This window comes from Procambarus clarkii, chromosome 23 (assembly GCF_040958095.1).
Source record: "Procambarus clarkii isolate CNS0578487 chromosome 23, FALCON_Pclarkii_2.0, whole genome shotgun sequence".
NCBI lineage: Eukaryota > Metazoa > Arthropoda > Malacostraca > Decapoda > Cambaridae > Procambarus > Procambarus clarkii.
The window spans coordinates 36,651,933-36,668,419 of record NC_091172.1 but is presented as its reverse complement, the minus strand read 5'-3'; positions in this window follow the sequence as shown (position 1 = coordinate 36,668,419).

Sequence of the window (16,487 nt, the reverse complement as noted above, 5' to 3'; positions counted from 1 at the left end):
GTGCTCCAGTGGATAAGGGAGTATCTAAGCAATAGGAAGCAGAGAGTTACGGTGAGGGGTGAGACCTCCGATTGGCGTGAAGTCACCAGTGGAGTCCCACAGGGCTCTGTACTCGGTCCTATCTTGTTTCTGATATATGTAAATGATCTCCCGGAGGGTATCGATTCATTTCTCTCAATGTTTGCGGACGATGCTAAAATTATGAGAAGGATTAAAACAGAAGAGGACTGTTTGAGGCTTCAAGAAGACCTAGACAAGCTGAAGGAATGGTCGAACAAATGGTTGTTAGAGTTTAACCCAACCAAATGTAATATAATGAAGATAGGTGTAGGGAGAAGGAGGCCAGATACAAGGTATCATCTGGGAGATGAAATTCTTCAAGCGTCAGAGAAAGAAAAAGACTTAGGGGTTGATATCACGCCAGACCTGTCTCCTGCAGCCCATATCAAGAGGATAACATCAGCGGCTTATGCCAGGCTGGCCAACATACGAACGGCATTCAGAAACTTGTGTAAAGAATCATTCAGAACTTTGTATACCACATATGTCAGGCCAATCCTGGAGTATGCAGCCCCAGCATGGAGTCCATATCTAGTCAAGGATAAGACTAAACTGGAAAAGGTTCAAGGGTTTGCCACCAGACTAGTACCCGAGCTGAGAGGTATGAGCTACGAGGAGAGGCAACGGGAATTAAACCTCACTTCGCTAGAAGACAGAAGAGTTAGGGGGGACTTGATCACCACATTCAAGATTCTGAAGGGAATTGATAGGGTAGATAAAGACAGGCTATTTAACACAAGGGGCACACGCACAAGGGGACACAGGTGGAAACTGAGCGCCAAATGAGCCACAGAGATATCAGAAAGAGCTTTTTTAGTGTCAGAGTGGTTGACAAATGGAATGCATTAGGAAGTGATGTGGTGGAGGCTGACTCCATACACAGTTTCAAGTATAGATACGATAGAGCCCAGTAGGCTCAGGAATCTGTACACCTGTTGATTGACGGTTGAGAGGCGGGACCAAAGAGCCAGAGCTCAACCCCCGCAAGCACAACTAGGTGAGTACAACTAGGTGAGTACACACACACACACACACATAATGAAAAAGTAATGAAACGTTATGAAAGTAATAAAGTAACGAAATTAGGCGAAGGGAGCAGGAGGCTGAACACAAGGTACCACCTGGGAGGAGAAATCCTGCAAGAGTCAAATAGAGAGAAAGATCTGGGGGTTGATATCACACCGATCCTGTCCCCAGAGGCCCACATCAAAAGAATATCATCAGCGGCATAAGCTAGACTGGCCAACATAACAACTGCCTTTAGAAACTTGTGTAAGAATCGTTTAGGACCCTGTACGCCACTTATGTCAGACCAATCCTGGAATATGCAGCGCCAGCATGGAATCCATACCTAGTTAAACACAAAACAAAGTTAGAAAAGATTCAGTGGTATGCCACCAGGCTCGTCCCAGAACTGAGAGGAATGAGCTACGAGGAAAGGCTAAAAGAGCTGAACCTCACATCCCTGGAAAACAGAAGAGTAAGGGGAGACATAATAACCACCTTCAAAATTCTCAGGAGAATTGCCAGTGTGGACATAGACAAACTCTTCAGCACGGTTGGGATTCGAACAAGGGGACACAGGTGAAAACTTTGAGCCCAGATGAGCCACAGAGACGTTAGAAAGAATTTTTTCAATGTCAGAGTAGTTAATAAATGGAATGAACTAGGAAGTGATGTGGTGGAGGCTGACTCCATACACAGTTTCAAGTGTAGATATGATAGAGCCCAGTAGGCTCAGGAATCTGTACACCAGTTGATTGACAGTTGAGAGGCGGGACCAAATAGCCAGAACTCCACCCCCGTAAGCACAACTAGGTGAGTACACACACACACACACTCTCCATCACAAATGTACAGACACTAATGGACCCAGACTCGGGGGTCTGGTAGCTGAGCTGACAGCGCACAGAACTCGTTATTTTGTGGTTCGGGTTCGATTCCCGTTTCAGGCAGAAACAAATGCGCAAAATTTCTTTTACTGCTAGGTAACAGGGGCATTCAAGGTGAATGCTTCTGTTACCTGTAGGTACCTAGGAGTTAGACAGCTTTTTTTTTAACTGTTGCCGCCGAAGGCGGCTAGTTTATTGTGCACCCCATACTCATCCTGTGAGCGGTAGCGCAAAAATTATTACAGAGGGCACAAAAGGTCTTTATCAGAACTCATCTTAGATTATTACATAAACAATTTCATCTATCCTTCACACCTTATAGTTACAATGTCAGCTAGTTACAGAGAAAGTGCTATTACAAGAGCTACATATATATAGTAAGTCATTATACATTAATGGTAGGTCTTATCGCTAATACATAATAGTTTGACCAATGGGGATATTACAGAGTCATAGGGGAGCTTCTGTTTATTATTAGTCCTCACAATACACTACTTGTTTCTTCATCTCATATGTCGTTCATCTACTGGAAGCGAAATATGGATACAGTACAAGGTTTTCAGGTAATTTATCCATGGTAATAAGATAGGTTGCCATATCATACAGAGTGAGCTTAGATTTATCTCTAATTGGCTCAATTTTACTACAATCCAAGATATAGTGTTCGAGTGTGTGTCCCTGTCTTTGTCCACACGCTTTACACTTTACTTCATCTAGTTCCCTATACAAGCCGAACTGCCAGAGATACTTGTAGCCAAGTCTTATACGAGCTGTGACAACATCTGTTAGTCTACTGACTTTGTTACTTGCTCTATACACATGTTTTACTTCAAACATTTCATTATGATGAACAATGGACCTGCTAGTTCCAGTTTGCACTGTTCTACTTTCTTCAAATCCATCCAGGAGTTCTCGTCTAATGACTTTTTTAAGGGACCTATTTGATAACCCAAGATTCCGTTCAATACTATCTTTATTTACTGCAGCCTTAGCAAGGGCGTCAACTTTGTCATGTTCCTGCAGGTCAATGTGAGAAGGAATCCACAACATTTTTATATTTACCCTCTTGCTAAGTATTCTTATATGTCTACGTCTAGCTTGCAAGAAAAGCACGTTATTACTTGATTGCAAACTGTTTATTGCTCGTAGTGAGGAAAGGGATTCGGAAATAATTAAGCTGTCTACTTCAGTGTTGGCAATAATTTCAAGTGCTACCAGTATTGCTACCAACAGAGAGAAGGACAGCTAGACCGCTGTTACGGAGCGGCTTCCTGGGTGTGTGTGTTTGTGAAAAAAAATAGTTAGTAGTTAGTAACAGTTGATTGAAAGTTGAGAGAAGGGCCGAAAGAGCAAAGCTCAACCCCCGCAAGCACAACTAGATGAATGCAACTAGGTGAATACCAGTTGATTGACAGTGGAGATGCGGGATTAAAGAGTCAAAGCTCAACGCTACAAGTACAACCAGGTGAGTACACACACACATACACCTGCGTCTTGGGGTGGACGGTTGACCGACGGTTGAGCGTCATGCAGGTCGGCGTTCAATCCCCGACCGTCCAATTGCTTGGGCACCATACCTTCCCCCGTCGCATCTCAAACCCTTATCCTGACCTCTTCCAAGTGCTATATAGTCGTAATAGCTTAGTGCGTTTTCCTGATTGTTCCCTTTGATATCTCTTCAGGTGTCACCTCTCTTTCTGTTCTTTCCCTCTCTACACCTATTTCCTCAGTCTCTCCTCTCGCACTTCTCGTCTCTCTCTTAATATCTCTACGTCTCAAATCTTTATCATGACCCCTTCCAATTGTTGTATAGTCGTAATGGCTTGGCGCATTCTCCTTATAGTTCCCTTCCCTTGCCTTCAAATAACTCCCCTTCTCCTTCCTTCTCTTACTATCTCTGTCTGCGTATCTGTCTCTATCTGTCTTTTTTTCTCTTTGTCTTTCTGTCTTTGGTGTGGTCTCCTCGGTCTCTCTTCAGGACTATCTCCTTTTGTCTGTCTGTCTTTGGTTCTTTCTCATAATGTCTTTCGGTCTCTGTCTTTTCGCTGTTAATCTCTGTCTCTCCTCCTCTTGGTCTCTCTCTCTTACAAAAATAATATAATTGTTTACCATTAGCGTGTGACTGGCCTGCAGGTGGGAGGAGCCTAGTGGTGCGAAATATTAAACCAAAAACGTATTAGTTACACATTTCCTTTGATAAAGGAGCGAGGCTCGATAAATTGGGTTGGACATGTATATGAGTGGGATTGGGTGGTTATAGATAGGAGCTGCATCGTATGGGCCAATAGGCCTTCTGCAGTTACCTTTGTTCTTATGTTCTTAAATCTTTCACAGGTGTGAAATGATTATCTATTTTCTGCCACTATAACCAAGGTATGAATAGCAGAAAATTAGTTAATTTTCCTGAAATCAGTGTATAGTGGTATATAATACTATATGAAAATTTGTGTGAAATTTTTGTTTCCAAAATATTTAGCTAAATGTAGCTGACAGGCAGTGACAAAAAATCGTCGTTAGGGTCAGAATACGACGCTGGTACAATGTTCCCTCTTGAATTCTAACGACTGAGACCAGCCTATGTCCGTTCTGTACCCAGCGTCCCGTCTTTCCCTTCCTGCAAAGTTGGAGGAGTCTAACCCCAAACGTAGGGCCTCCACCTTGGACAGAAGAACAGACATGGTAGACTAAGGAGTACTCAGTATTACCCGGGCCTTCCATCTATCTATCTAACTATCAATCCGTCTAACCAACCTACTATCAATCAATCTATCCATCGATTTATCTTTCCGTTCATCAATCTATCAATCTTTCGATCTATGTATCAATGCATCCATCTGTCCTTATATTCATCTATCCATTAATCTTGTCCCCTCATTTTCCCCTGCCCCCCCCCCCATTCTCCCCTAATCTTCCCCCCTTTCCCGTCATCTTATATCTTCACTATACACTGTCTTCACTGCATTTACTATTTATCACCATAACCACCTTCACAACGCACTTCATCACTCATTATCTTCCCATACTCATTATTTTCATCACTTACCGTCTTCCCGACTCGCTATTTTCATCACTACTTCACTTACTACTTGCACCACTCTTACCAGAGTGAATTCAGTTCATCATTTCCAGTAACTCATGAAAGTTTGCGTTAAACTCTACGGAAATCAGTTTCCCGATTTAATTTCAGACCAAGAAAATTAAAGGGAGCTATCAGCAGAAAGCGCCTAGCCGTACAACTATATAGAACTTGGAAGGGATGTGGATAAAAATATTTGGGATAGGACGGGGGAAAGGAATGGTGCCCAACCACTTGGACTGCCTGGGATTGAACGCTGGCGGGGTTAGGGAAGTTACAGACTCATTTCTTAAAGCATTTAACTTGTATACACTATTTACATCATTTAACATTTAACTTTATACACTAACCTGCCTATGTCCATCCCGTACCCCAGACCTTTCTCCACCTGCCAGTTTAGGTGAGGCTAACACACTCTTTTTAAGTATAGATATATTTATCCTGTAGCTGCTGTACTCAACGTTGCCTGGGTTAAAAACATGGGTCACTCCCTCACTCCAACCATTCTTCATCAGAGTAACATCTATCACTGCTATGGGCCGTGCTCTTGAGCATCCAGATTGGTCCCCAGCATCCGAAATTCATGTGTTAATTGGTGCTTCGCTCACAGCCTGGCACGTAGCGTACAATGTAATTAGTTTTCGTCCAGTCTGCTTTTTTGACAACACATGACATAAATCCCTGTAATATTTTCACTACAATGGCAGACCCTCTCGAGCCACTCGACGAACAACACCTAATACATTCATAATGTATTATGTGGCTCAAGTGTCCACTGGGGATCCCCCAGAACCCAAGAGCTTAAGAATCGGTAAAATTATAATTTTAAAACAGAAGGTGATGAGAGTACGCCGGAATGTTTTGGCTTTGTTTAGTTGAACTGGCATGAAATAAATATTAAAAATATTAATGGTATGCTGGAAGACTTTCCAGTTTCATGTTAATATCACAGTTGCACGGAAGTTCACATTAGAGTTTTAAAAACCTTTATAGAACCAAAGTTGAGAAGGTAAATTATAGAGGAGGCGCCATATTTAAAAATTTATAGCGCGAGTGAGATTTCTTGAGTGCAATTTGCAAGTGTCAAAGTATTATATAGTTATTACATAACCACTCTTAACACGTCTAAATGCTTCTACAAATTTGTATAAAAAGTAAAAAAAAAAATGGCAAAGAAAAGCTATCCAAGTTTGCAGAAGGTCTTGCTAGCAGCCCACTCTCGAAAATTGCCGGTTCATGTAACTTCTCTCTATCATGCAACAATCCTGCTATGTTTTATGTCTGCCCCCACCCACACCTTCCCGTCCCAACCCCCCTCCACTCCATTCCTCATCCTTCCCCACTCTGCCCCCCCCTCTACCTTTATCACACATCCTCCCCAACCTGTCGACTTAACCCAACTCCACTCTTGGCCAGTCCCTACCACACTCCGACCCAGCCTTTACCCTCCTATCTGTTCCCTAAGCCACTCAAACCCATCATCTATCCCACGTTATCCCCCACTCTATCTAACCCACCTCCCCGGCTTCGACATTACCCCATTCTAGCACAACCTATTCCCTAACTACCCAATACCGTCCCACCTCTTCCATTAGTCGTGGTGCTCAAACATAACCAGGACATCATGTATATTTTGAATAACACGAGAAAGCTCATCGCGTCTGCACAAGACGAGCCTCCCAGGCTTCCTCCAGGACACGGGTTCTCTATTTTTGTTCGCATTATTTTTCAACTGGCATAACAGGTACGCCTTTAACAGTTAAAGGCGTACCTGTTATGCCAGTTGCTGTAAGGCTTCTGTGCTGGCTAGGGTTCGAGTCTCCTGGTGGGAAAGTGTTCTAAAGTTGTATAACTTCACTTGCGTGTTTAGGCAAGTTATGCATCATATATATATATATATATATATATATATATATATATATATATATATATATATATATATATATATATATATATATATATATATATATATATATATATATATATATATATATATACAATATATATATATATTGCATATACATATATAATGTATATACTACGACAATATATATATATATTGTCGTTGCAGTCTTCCTTATAAATATATGTTCTTGAATATGACCGAAAGGGTAATATTAATGATTCTAACACGAATTTTCTCAATTTTTATGTTTTTTCTTCACTGTCGAGGGTACTTGAAAAATTACTTCTCCAAAGTTCATTTTCACACTTTATTTATGGTCTGACGCCTAGAAGCGCTTTGAAAGACATTTATACGTTTTCAAAGAGAATTTTACATACAGTTTCATGCTTATATTCGTTTTTGGGTGAGGTGATAGGACACAAATGTTTTTGGGTGAGGTGACAGGACACAAATCAATGAGTAAAGACAATTTTACAGACTGATAATTTTTTGGGGGGTGAGGTGATGAAACACGAATCAGTGGTAACATTGCTTGTTTCATCTTCTCTCCTCGGGTGTTGGTTCGGGGTCTGGAAGGGGGTAGAATGTAATTATGTGTTAATTGACTGTTAATTGCTGGTGTTGACTTTTTGATGTGTTGGGCCACGCTGATGTCGAGTCTCTTGTTGTCGTTGTATCTATCGATAATTTCTGTGTTGCTTGTTACGATTTCTTAATGTTAATCTTGTTTATGGATACCTATAGATACAGTGAGTGGATATCTATTTATATAGTGAGTGGATACTTATGATTATAGTGAATGGATATCTATAGATGAGTGTGACTGGGATTATAATTATGAGAGTGAGGGATAAAATGTGTGTGCAAGTGTGAGGGTGCGAGTATGAGTGAGGGTGCAAGTATGAATTAGGGTGCGGGTGTGAGGTGCAAGTGTGAGTGTGAAGGTGCGAGTGTGAGTGTGCGAGTATGAGTGTGAGGAAGCGAGAGGGTAAGTCTCCCGGGGATTAAGAGTGTGTTTGATGAGTGTGTGAGCCGAGAGGAAGCTGGAGAGACCTCACTGATCTTGGTGAGTGGTCCGGCCATTATGCACATACACCCATCTCACCTCACTCATGTCTTCCTCCACGACCCCTCACATGAGGGTGTACGTGGTACGTGTACGGTGCTGGTGTCATGAGGGTGTACGGTGCTGGTGTCATGAGGGTGTACGGTGCTGGTGTCATGAGGGTGTACGGTGCTGGTGTCATGAGGGTGTACGGTGCTGGTGTCATGAGGGTGTACGGTGCTGGTGTCATGAGGGTGTACATGGTATGTGTACGGTGCTGGTGTCATGAGGGTGTACGGTGCTGGTGTCATGAGGGTGTACGGTGCTGGTGTCATGAGAATACATAATGAAAATGGTTGGAGAATCATATAATGAGGAGTGAACATGGCTGGAGTCATATAATGAGGATACACGTGGTTGTGTGGAACTGTAATGATGATGTACGTGGCTGTGGATTATATAATAAAGTGGTGTACGTGACATGAGGGTAATATAATGTGAGAGGTACGTTGTTGAAGGGTCGTACCATAATTGTGTACGTGGCTGGTTGGTCAATTATTAATCGTGTATTTTGAAAGGGATATCAAGTACATAATGAGGCAGTAGGTGGCTGGAGCCACATAATGAGGGGGGGGGCGTACTTGGTGACAGGGTCATATAATTAGCATATTTGTGGCTGTGGGTCATATTTTGACGGTGTACGCGCCTGGAGAATCAAATAATGAGGGTTAATGGTTGGGGATCATATAATGAGGGTGTACGTAGCTGGAGGCTCATATAATGAGGGGTGTACTTAGCTAGAGACTCATATAATGAGGGTGTACGTAGCTGGAGGCTCGTATAATGAGGGTGTGCGTAGCTTGAGGCTTATATAATGAGAGCGTACGTAGCTGGAGGCTCATATGATGATGTGTGCGTAGCTGGAGGCTCATATAATGAGGGTGTGCGTAGCTGGAGGCTCATATAATGAGGGTGTACGTAGCTGGAGGCTCATATAATGAGGGTGTGCGTAGCTGGAGGCTCATATAATGAGGGTGTGCGTAGCTGGAGGCTCATATAATGAGGGTGTACGTAGCTGGAGGCTCATATAATGAGGGTGTGCGTAGCTGGAGGCTCATATAATGAGGGTGTACGTGGCTGGAGTTTCATAATACAAGGCCGGAGGATTATATAATCGGGGGGTATGTGGCAATACCAGTGTTCCATGCCATTATGTATTGCAAGTGTGTGACATAACTTGTTGTGAGGCAGTTGACTGACGTCTCCCAACAATAACGGCACGCGTCGCCGCCTGCTAATAAGGCACTCTCCTTCGAGTCTCTGTGTGTGTGTATTCACCTATTTGTACTAACCTAGTTGTGCTTGCGGGGGTTGAGTTCTGTTCTTTGGTCCCGCCTCTCAACTGTCAATCAAGTGGTGCACAGATTTCTGAGCCTACTGGGCTCTATCTAATCTACATTTGAAACTGTGTATGGCGTCAGCCTCCACCAAATCACTGCCTAATGCATTCCACCTGTTAACTACTCTGACATTGATTAAGTTCTTTGCAACGACCCAGTGCCTCATTTGGGTAGTCAGTTTTTACCTGTGTCCCCTTGTTCGCATACCAACCGTGTTAAACGGGTTATCTTTAATACCCTTGTCAATTTCTCTGTGAATTTTGTAGGTTGTGATCGTGTCTTCCCTTGCTCTTCTGTCTTCCAGTGTCTTGAGGTGCATTTCACGTAGCCTGCCCTTGTAATTCATGCCTCTTAGTTCTGGATCTAGCCTAGTGGCATACCTCTGAACTTTTTCCAGCTTCGTCTTGTGCGGGCTCGTCAAGGTACGGGCTCCATGCTGGGGCCGCATACTCCAGGATTGGTCTTACATGTGTGGTATACAAGGTTCTGAATGATTCCTTGCACAGGTTCCTGAAGACACTTCTGATGTTAGCCAGCCTCGCATACTCCGCTGATGTTATTCTTTTGATGTGGGCTTCAGGAGACAGGTTTGGTGTGATATCAACTCCTACATCTTTCTCTCTGTTCGTTTCATCAAGTACTTCACCTCCTATTCTGTATCCTGTGTCTGGCCTCCTATTTCCACTGCCTAGTTTCATTACTTTGCATTTACTCGGGTTGAACTTCAACAGCCATTTGTTGGACCATTCACTCTGTCTACGTCATCTTGTAGCCTCCTACTATCGTCCTCAGTTTCAATCCTTCTCATAATTTTTGCATCATCGGCAAACATTGAGAGAAACGATTCTATACCCTCTGGGAGATCATTTACATACATCAGAAACAGTATAGGTCTAAGGACTGACCTCTGCGGGACTCCACTCGTAACGTCTCGCCAATCTGAGACCTCACCCCTCACACTGACTCGTTGTCTCCTGTTACTTAGGTACTCCTGTATCCAACGGAGTACCTTCCCTTTCACTCCAGCCTGCATCTCCAGTTTTTTCACTAGCCTCTTGTGTGGCACTGTATCAAAGGCTTTCTGACAATCCAAAAATATGCAGTCTGCCCACCCTTCTCTTTCTTGCCTTATTTTTGTTGCCTGGTCGTAGAATTCAAGTAACCCTGTGAGGCAGTACCTGCCATCCCTGAATCCATGTTGATACTGTGTTACAAAGTTCTTTCGCTCCAGGTGCTCCACTAGCTTTCTTCGCACAATCTTCTCCATCAGCTTGCATGGTATGTAGGTTAGGGACACTGGCCTGTAATTCAGTGCCTCCTGTCTATCCCCTTTCTTGTATATCGGGACTACGTTAGCTGCTTTCCAAATTTCTGGCAGTTCCCCTGTTGCCAGTGATTTGTTATACACTATGGAGAGTGGCAGGCACAATTCGTCTGCTCCTTCCTTTAGTATCCAAGGGGAGATTCCATCTGAGCCTATAGTCTTTGTCACATCCAACTCTAGTAAACACTTCCTTACTTCCCCGCTGGTAATCTCAAACTCTTCCAGTGGTTCCTGGCTAGCTATTAGCTAGTTAGCTGGTTCCTGTGTGTGTGTGTGTGTGTGTGTGTGTGTGTGTGTGTGTGTGTGTGTGTGTGTGTGTGTGTGTGTGTGTGTGTGTGTGTGTGTGTGTGTGTGTGTGTGTGTGTGTGTGTGTGTATTCACTCAGTTGTGTTTGCGGGGGTTGAGCTCTGGCTCTTTGGTCCCGCCTCTCAACTGTCAATCAACTGGTGTACAGGGTCCTGAGCCTACTTGGCTCTATCAAAATCATTACTTGAAACTGTGCATGGAATCTGCTTCCACCACATCACTTCCTAATGCATTCCATTTGTCAACTACTCTGTCACTAAAAAAGTTTTTTCTAATATCTCTGTGGCTCATTTGGGCACTCAGTTTCCACCTGTGTCCCCTTGTGCGTGTTCCCCTTGTGTTAAATAGTCTATCTTTATTTACCCTGTCAATTCCTTTGAGAATCTTGTATGTGGTGATCATGTATCCCTTAACTATTCAGTATCCAGCGAGGTGAGGTTTAATTCCCGTAGTCTCTTCTCGTAACTCATTCCTCTCAGTTCGGGTACTAGTCTGGTGGCAAACCTTTGAAACTCTTCCAGTTAAGTCTTATGCTTGACTAGACATGGATTCCATGCTGGAGCTACATTCTCCGGGTTGGTCTGACATATGTGGTGTACAAAGTTCCGAATGATTCCTTACACAAGTTTCTAAATGCCGTTCTTATATTGGTCAATCTGGCATATTCTGCTGATGTTTTCCTCTTGATATGGCCTTCAGGTGACAGATCTGGGGTGATATCAACCCCCAGGTCTTTCTCTCTCTCTGACTCTTGAAGAATCTCATCTTCCAAATGATACCTTGAGAGTAGTGGAAAATGGAATGCACTTAAGGAGCAGGTTGTGGAAGCAAATTCAATTCATAATTTTAAAACTAGGTATGATAGGGAAATAGGACCGGTGTCCACTCCTGGGCGGTGTGTGTGTGTGTGTGTGTCTTCGGGGATCGAATTCTAATTAAGAGTGTCTCTTAGCAATCATATCTGGTGCATCTATATCTCCTGATTATCCACCAGTCCGGCATATGTGTTCTTCAAGCTGTATGTAGATGGAGGTTGTTTTCACGTTATCTTGTGTCAGTATACTCTCTGACTCATTTGCTTTTCAGCTTCCTTTCTCGTATTCTGGTTCTATTTGCCCTTAATTTGTAAAGACTATCCTAATGTATCTTGTCTATTTTTGTATATATCGTGTATGTTGTAATCATATCTCCTCAGGTCCTTTTTCTAGAATTGTTAGATTGAGGTTTTCTTACTTTGTTTTATAGCATTACCAATTGTTTCACGTATTTGGTATACTGCAAAAAAAAAAATTGTTGTTCTTTCTGTTTCACTAGTTGCAAATTCCTTAAGGGTGCTTAGTTAGGGACTTAGTTAGTTACAGACACACACTTACACTGACAATTTTCTAGTCAGATTCAATGGTAATGTTTCCGATTTTATTGTACACTGATTGATTCATACATTTATTGATATTTTGTTGTAGCCTGTGTACACCATGAACATTTTGTTGTAGCCTGTGTACACCATGAACATTTTGTTGTAGCCTGTGTACACCATGAACATTTTGTTGTAGCCTGTGTACACCATGAACATTTTGTTGTAGCCTGTGTACACCATGAACATTTTGTTGTAGCCTGTGTACACCATGAACATTTTGTTGTAGCCTGTGTACACCATGAACATTTTGTTGTAGCCTGTGTACACCATGAACATTTTGTTGTAGCCTGTGTACACCATGAACATTTTGTTGTAGCCTGTGTACACCATGAACATTTTGTTGTAGCCTGTGTACACCATGAACATTTTGTTGTAGCCTGTGTACACCATGAACATTTTGTTGTAGCCTGTGTACACCATGAACATTTTGTTGTACTCTGTGTACACCATGAACATTTTGTTGTACTCTGTGCATACCATGGACATTTTGTTGTACTAATTGTTTATCGTGGACATTTTCATGTACTATGTGAACACCACGGACTTTGTGATGAACTATGTATACACAAATGGCATTTTTGTAATAATCTTTGTACACTTTGGACATTTTATTGCACTCTGTGTGTCACATATACTGAAGTTTTATACTTTTTGATGTGCAAATTTCCCAAACAGCCAAAAAAATTACCGATAATAAAAATATATATTCTCCTTCACTCTTACAGTTTCTACTTAAGCCAACCACTTGGACTGGTAGATTCAAGACTGGTCAACCATTCTGGACTGGTCTTGGCTTCTTGCAGGTCTGCGTTCAATCCCCGATGGTCCAAGTCGTTGGACACCACTCCTTTCCTCCGTCCTCATGTTTCAGCTCCTTGTCCTCATATTCCCTTCCCCGTGCTATATAGTTACACTGGTTTAGCTTTTCCTCCTCACAAATTCCTAACCAGTCAACCGGCTTGTTCTTGATCAGTGTTCTGAAGTAACTGTGTCGTCTGGCCTACGCTAGGCGCCGTGGTCGTCCTGGGAAGGATAATTTGCGATGCCTCAATATTCGCTTCTCTTCACAATATATTGGTTAATCTCTGTTCCAAAATTGATTCTTTATATCACAAAATACAAAATAGGTTCGGTGTGCCGCGTCAGTGATACAAATACGCAATTTCTATAACTCGTAGACATCCAGCCACACATCTGAATAGAAAAGATGTGACAACGTTTCGGTCCGTCCTGGACCATCATCATATGGTATCCAGGAATGAACGAAGCATCGTCACTTCCAATCTTTTCAGATATGTTAGTTGAATATCACATTTTGAATGTCAGCCCCATTTATGTGACTTACTGCTCCCAAATCCCAAGATTTTCATTTAAATACTGATTTAGCACAATATGTTGACACTTTATACTGAGACTTACACAAACTCTCCCCAATCAACGAATAATAATTCTTTCCTCACCAGCAGATAGAAGTAATTTTCCCGAATAAGCCACAAAGAGAGACGCTAACAAAATAAGAAGAGAGGAGAGGATAATTAGCCAGTATACCTAACGAGGAGATCAACATGCTCAAGCTGAAAGCTATATCTCGACTCCTTCAGAGTTCCTGGAGTTTATTGCTTGTTTACGCAATCAGGGGCCCGGCGGCATATTAATTAGATCAACATCACCTCATTATACCTGCCCGCCTCTGCCCCTGACTTGAACACCCGCGTAGACGAGCGGCTAATTATAAATTTGCATAAATACAATTCGACCTTGATATTAAGGCACGTTGCATACAATCAGCCAGGCTAATGACACTTAAACGTTGACAGTCAGCCTCTGAAGTCGACCTGTCAGCTGATGCCTTGCTTGACCGCCCTGTAGGTACTGGCACTTGTGCTTGACGTAACTACGGTGCTCGGTAAACCTTGTTGACATAGTCTCCTGACAACCATAATGCTCAGGCAGACATAATGCCCTAACCGGCATAATAGCCTGGCAGCCATAATGTCCTCATAACCATTCTGCCATAATGCCGAGGTATCAAGAGTATCCTTAATGTCAAAGCCTCGCCTCATCAACGCTGTGTTCGCGGGTTAATACCAAGGGAAACATTGTTACTCTGTGAACTACATGTTGTTCTAATGCCTCGTGGTCAATATTGCTACAATATCCTGCCAGTCACATTCTTGTCATGTTTTGGTAACCATAGTTATAATATGCTAGTAATCCCAGTATTATATAGCCCTGCCAGTTTACAGTGTAATTATTGAGCATAGGGAACCATGGTGACGAGACATGGCAGTATTACCTGTTAGTGCAAACAACGTCCAGAAGAACAATGTTGCCTCCCCCCCCCCCCCCACCTGGTAACTGTATTAGGAATAATCCACAACTTTTGAGCTGTCAAGTCAATAACTGCTCCATTACCAATAATTTCTTATCATCCACAAAGGTGGATGATCGGAAATTGATCCGCTGTTTGTGACTAGTTACTGCAGAGTGTCAAGTGTATGCTAGTGAGGGTGGCCTGTGAGTGTGGCCTGTGAGTGTTGCCTGTCGTGTGGCCTGTGAGTGTTGCCTGTCGTGTGGCCTGTGAGTGTGGCCTGTGAGAGTGGCCTGTGAGTGTTGCCTGTGAGTGTGGCCTGTGAGTGTGGCCTGTGAGTGTGGCCTGTCGTGTGGCCTGTGAGTGTGGCCTGTGAGTGTTGCCTGTCGTGTGGCCTGTGAGTGTGGCTTGTGAGTGAGGCTTGTGAGTGTGGCCTGTGAGTGTGGCCTGTGAGTGTGGCCTGTGAGTGTGGCCTGTGAGTGTGGCCTGTGAGTGTGGCCTGTGAGTGAGGCCTGTGAGTGTAGCCTGTGAGTGTAGCCTGTGAGTGTGGCCTATGAGTGAGGCCTGTGAGTGTGGCCTGTGAGTGTGGCCTGTGAGGGTGGCCTGTGAGTGTGGCCTGTGAGGGTGGCCTGTGAGTGTGGCCTGTGAGTGTGGCCTGTGAGTGTGGCCTGTGAGTGTGGCCTGTGAGTGTGGCCTGTGAGTGTTGCCTGTCGTGTGGCCTGTGAGTGTGGCCTGTGAGTGAGGCCTGTGAGTGTGGCCTGTGAGTGTGGCCTGTGAGTGTGGCCTGTGAGTGAGGCCTGTGAGTGTGGCCTGTGAGTGTGGCCTGTGAGTGAGGCCTGTGAGTGTGGCCTGTGAGTGTTGCCTGTCGTGTGGCCTGTGAGTGAGGCTTGTGAGTGAGGCTTGTGAGTGTGGCCTGTGAGTGTGGCCTGTGAGTGTGGCCTGTGAGTGAGGCCTGTGAGTGTAGCCTGTGAGTGTGGCCTGTGAGTGTAGCCTGTGAGTGAGGCCTGTGAGTGTGGCCTGTGAGTGTGGCCTGTGAGCGTGGCCTGTGAGTGAGGCCTGTGAGTGTAGCCTGTGAGTGTGGCCTGTGAGTGTAGCCTGTGAGTGTGGCCTGTGAGTGAGGCCTGTGAGTGTGGCCTGTGAGTGTGGCCTGTGAGTGAGGCCTGTGAGTGTGGCCTGTGAGTGTGGCCTGTGAGTGTGGCCTGTGAGTGTGGCCTGTGAGTGAGGCCTGTGAGTGTAGCCTGTGAGTGTGGCCTGTGAGTGAGGCCTGTGAGTGTGGCCTGTGAGTGTGGCCTGTGAGTGTGGCCTGTGAGTGAGGCCTGTGAGTGTAGCCTGTGAGTGTGGCCTGTGAGTGTGGCCTGTGAGTGTGGCCTGTGAGTGTGACCTGTGAGTGTGGCCTGTGAGTGTGGCCTGTGAGTGTGGCCTGTGAGTGAGGCCTGTGAGTGTAGCCTGTGAGTGTGGCCTGTGAGTGTTGCCTGTGAGTGAGGCCTGTGAGTGTGGCCTGTGAGTGTGGCCTGTGAGTGAGGCTTGTGAGTGTGGCCTGTGAGTGTGGCCTGTGAGTGTGGCCTGTGAGTGTGGCCTGTGAGTGTGGCCTGTGAGTGAGGCCTGTGAGTGTGGCCTGTGAGTGTGGCCTGTGAGTGTGGCCTGTGAGTGTGGCCTGTGAGTGAGGCCTGTGAGTGTGGCCTGTGAGTGAGGCCTGTGAGTGTGACCTGTGAGTGTGGCCTGTGAGTGTGGCCTGTGAGTGTGGCCTGTG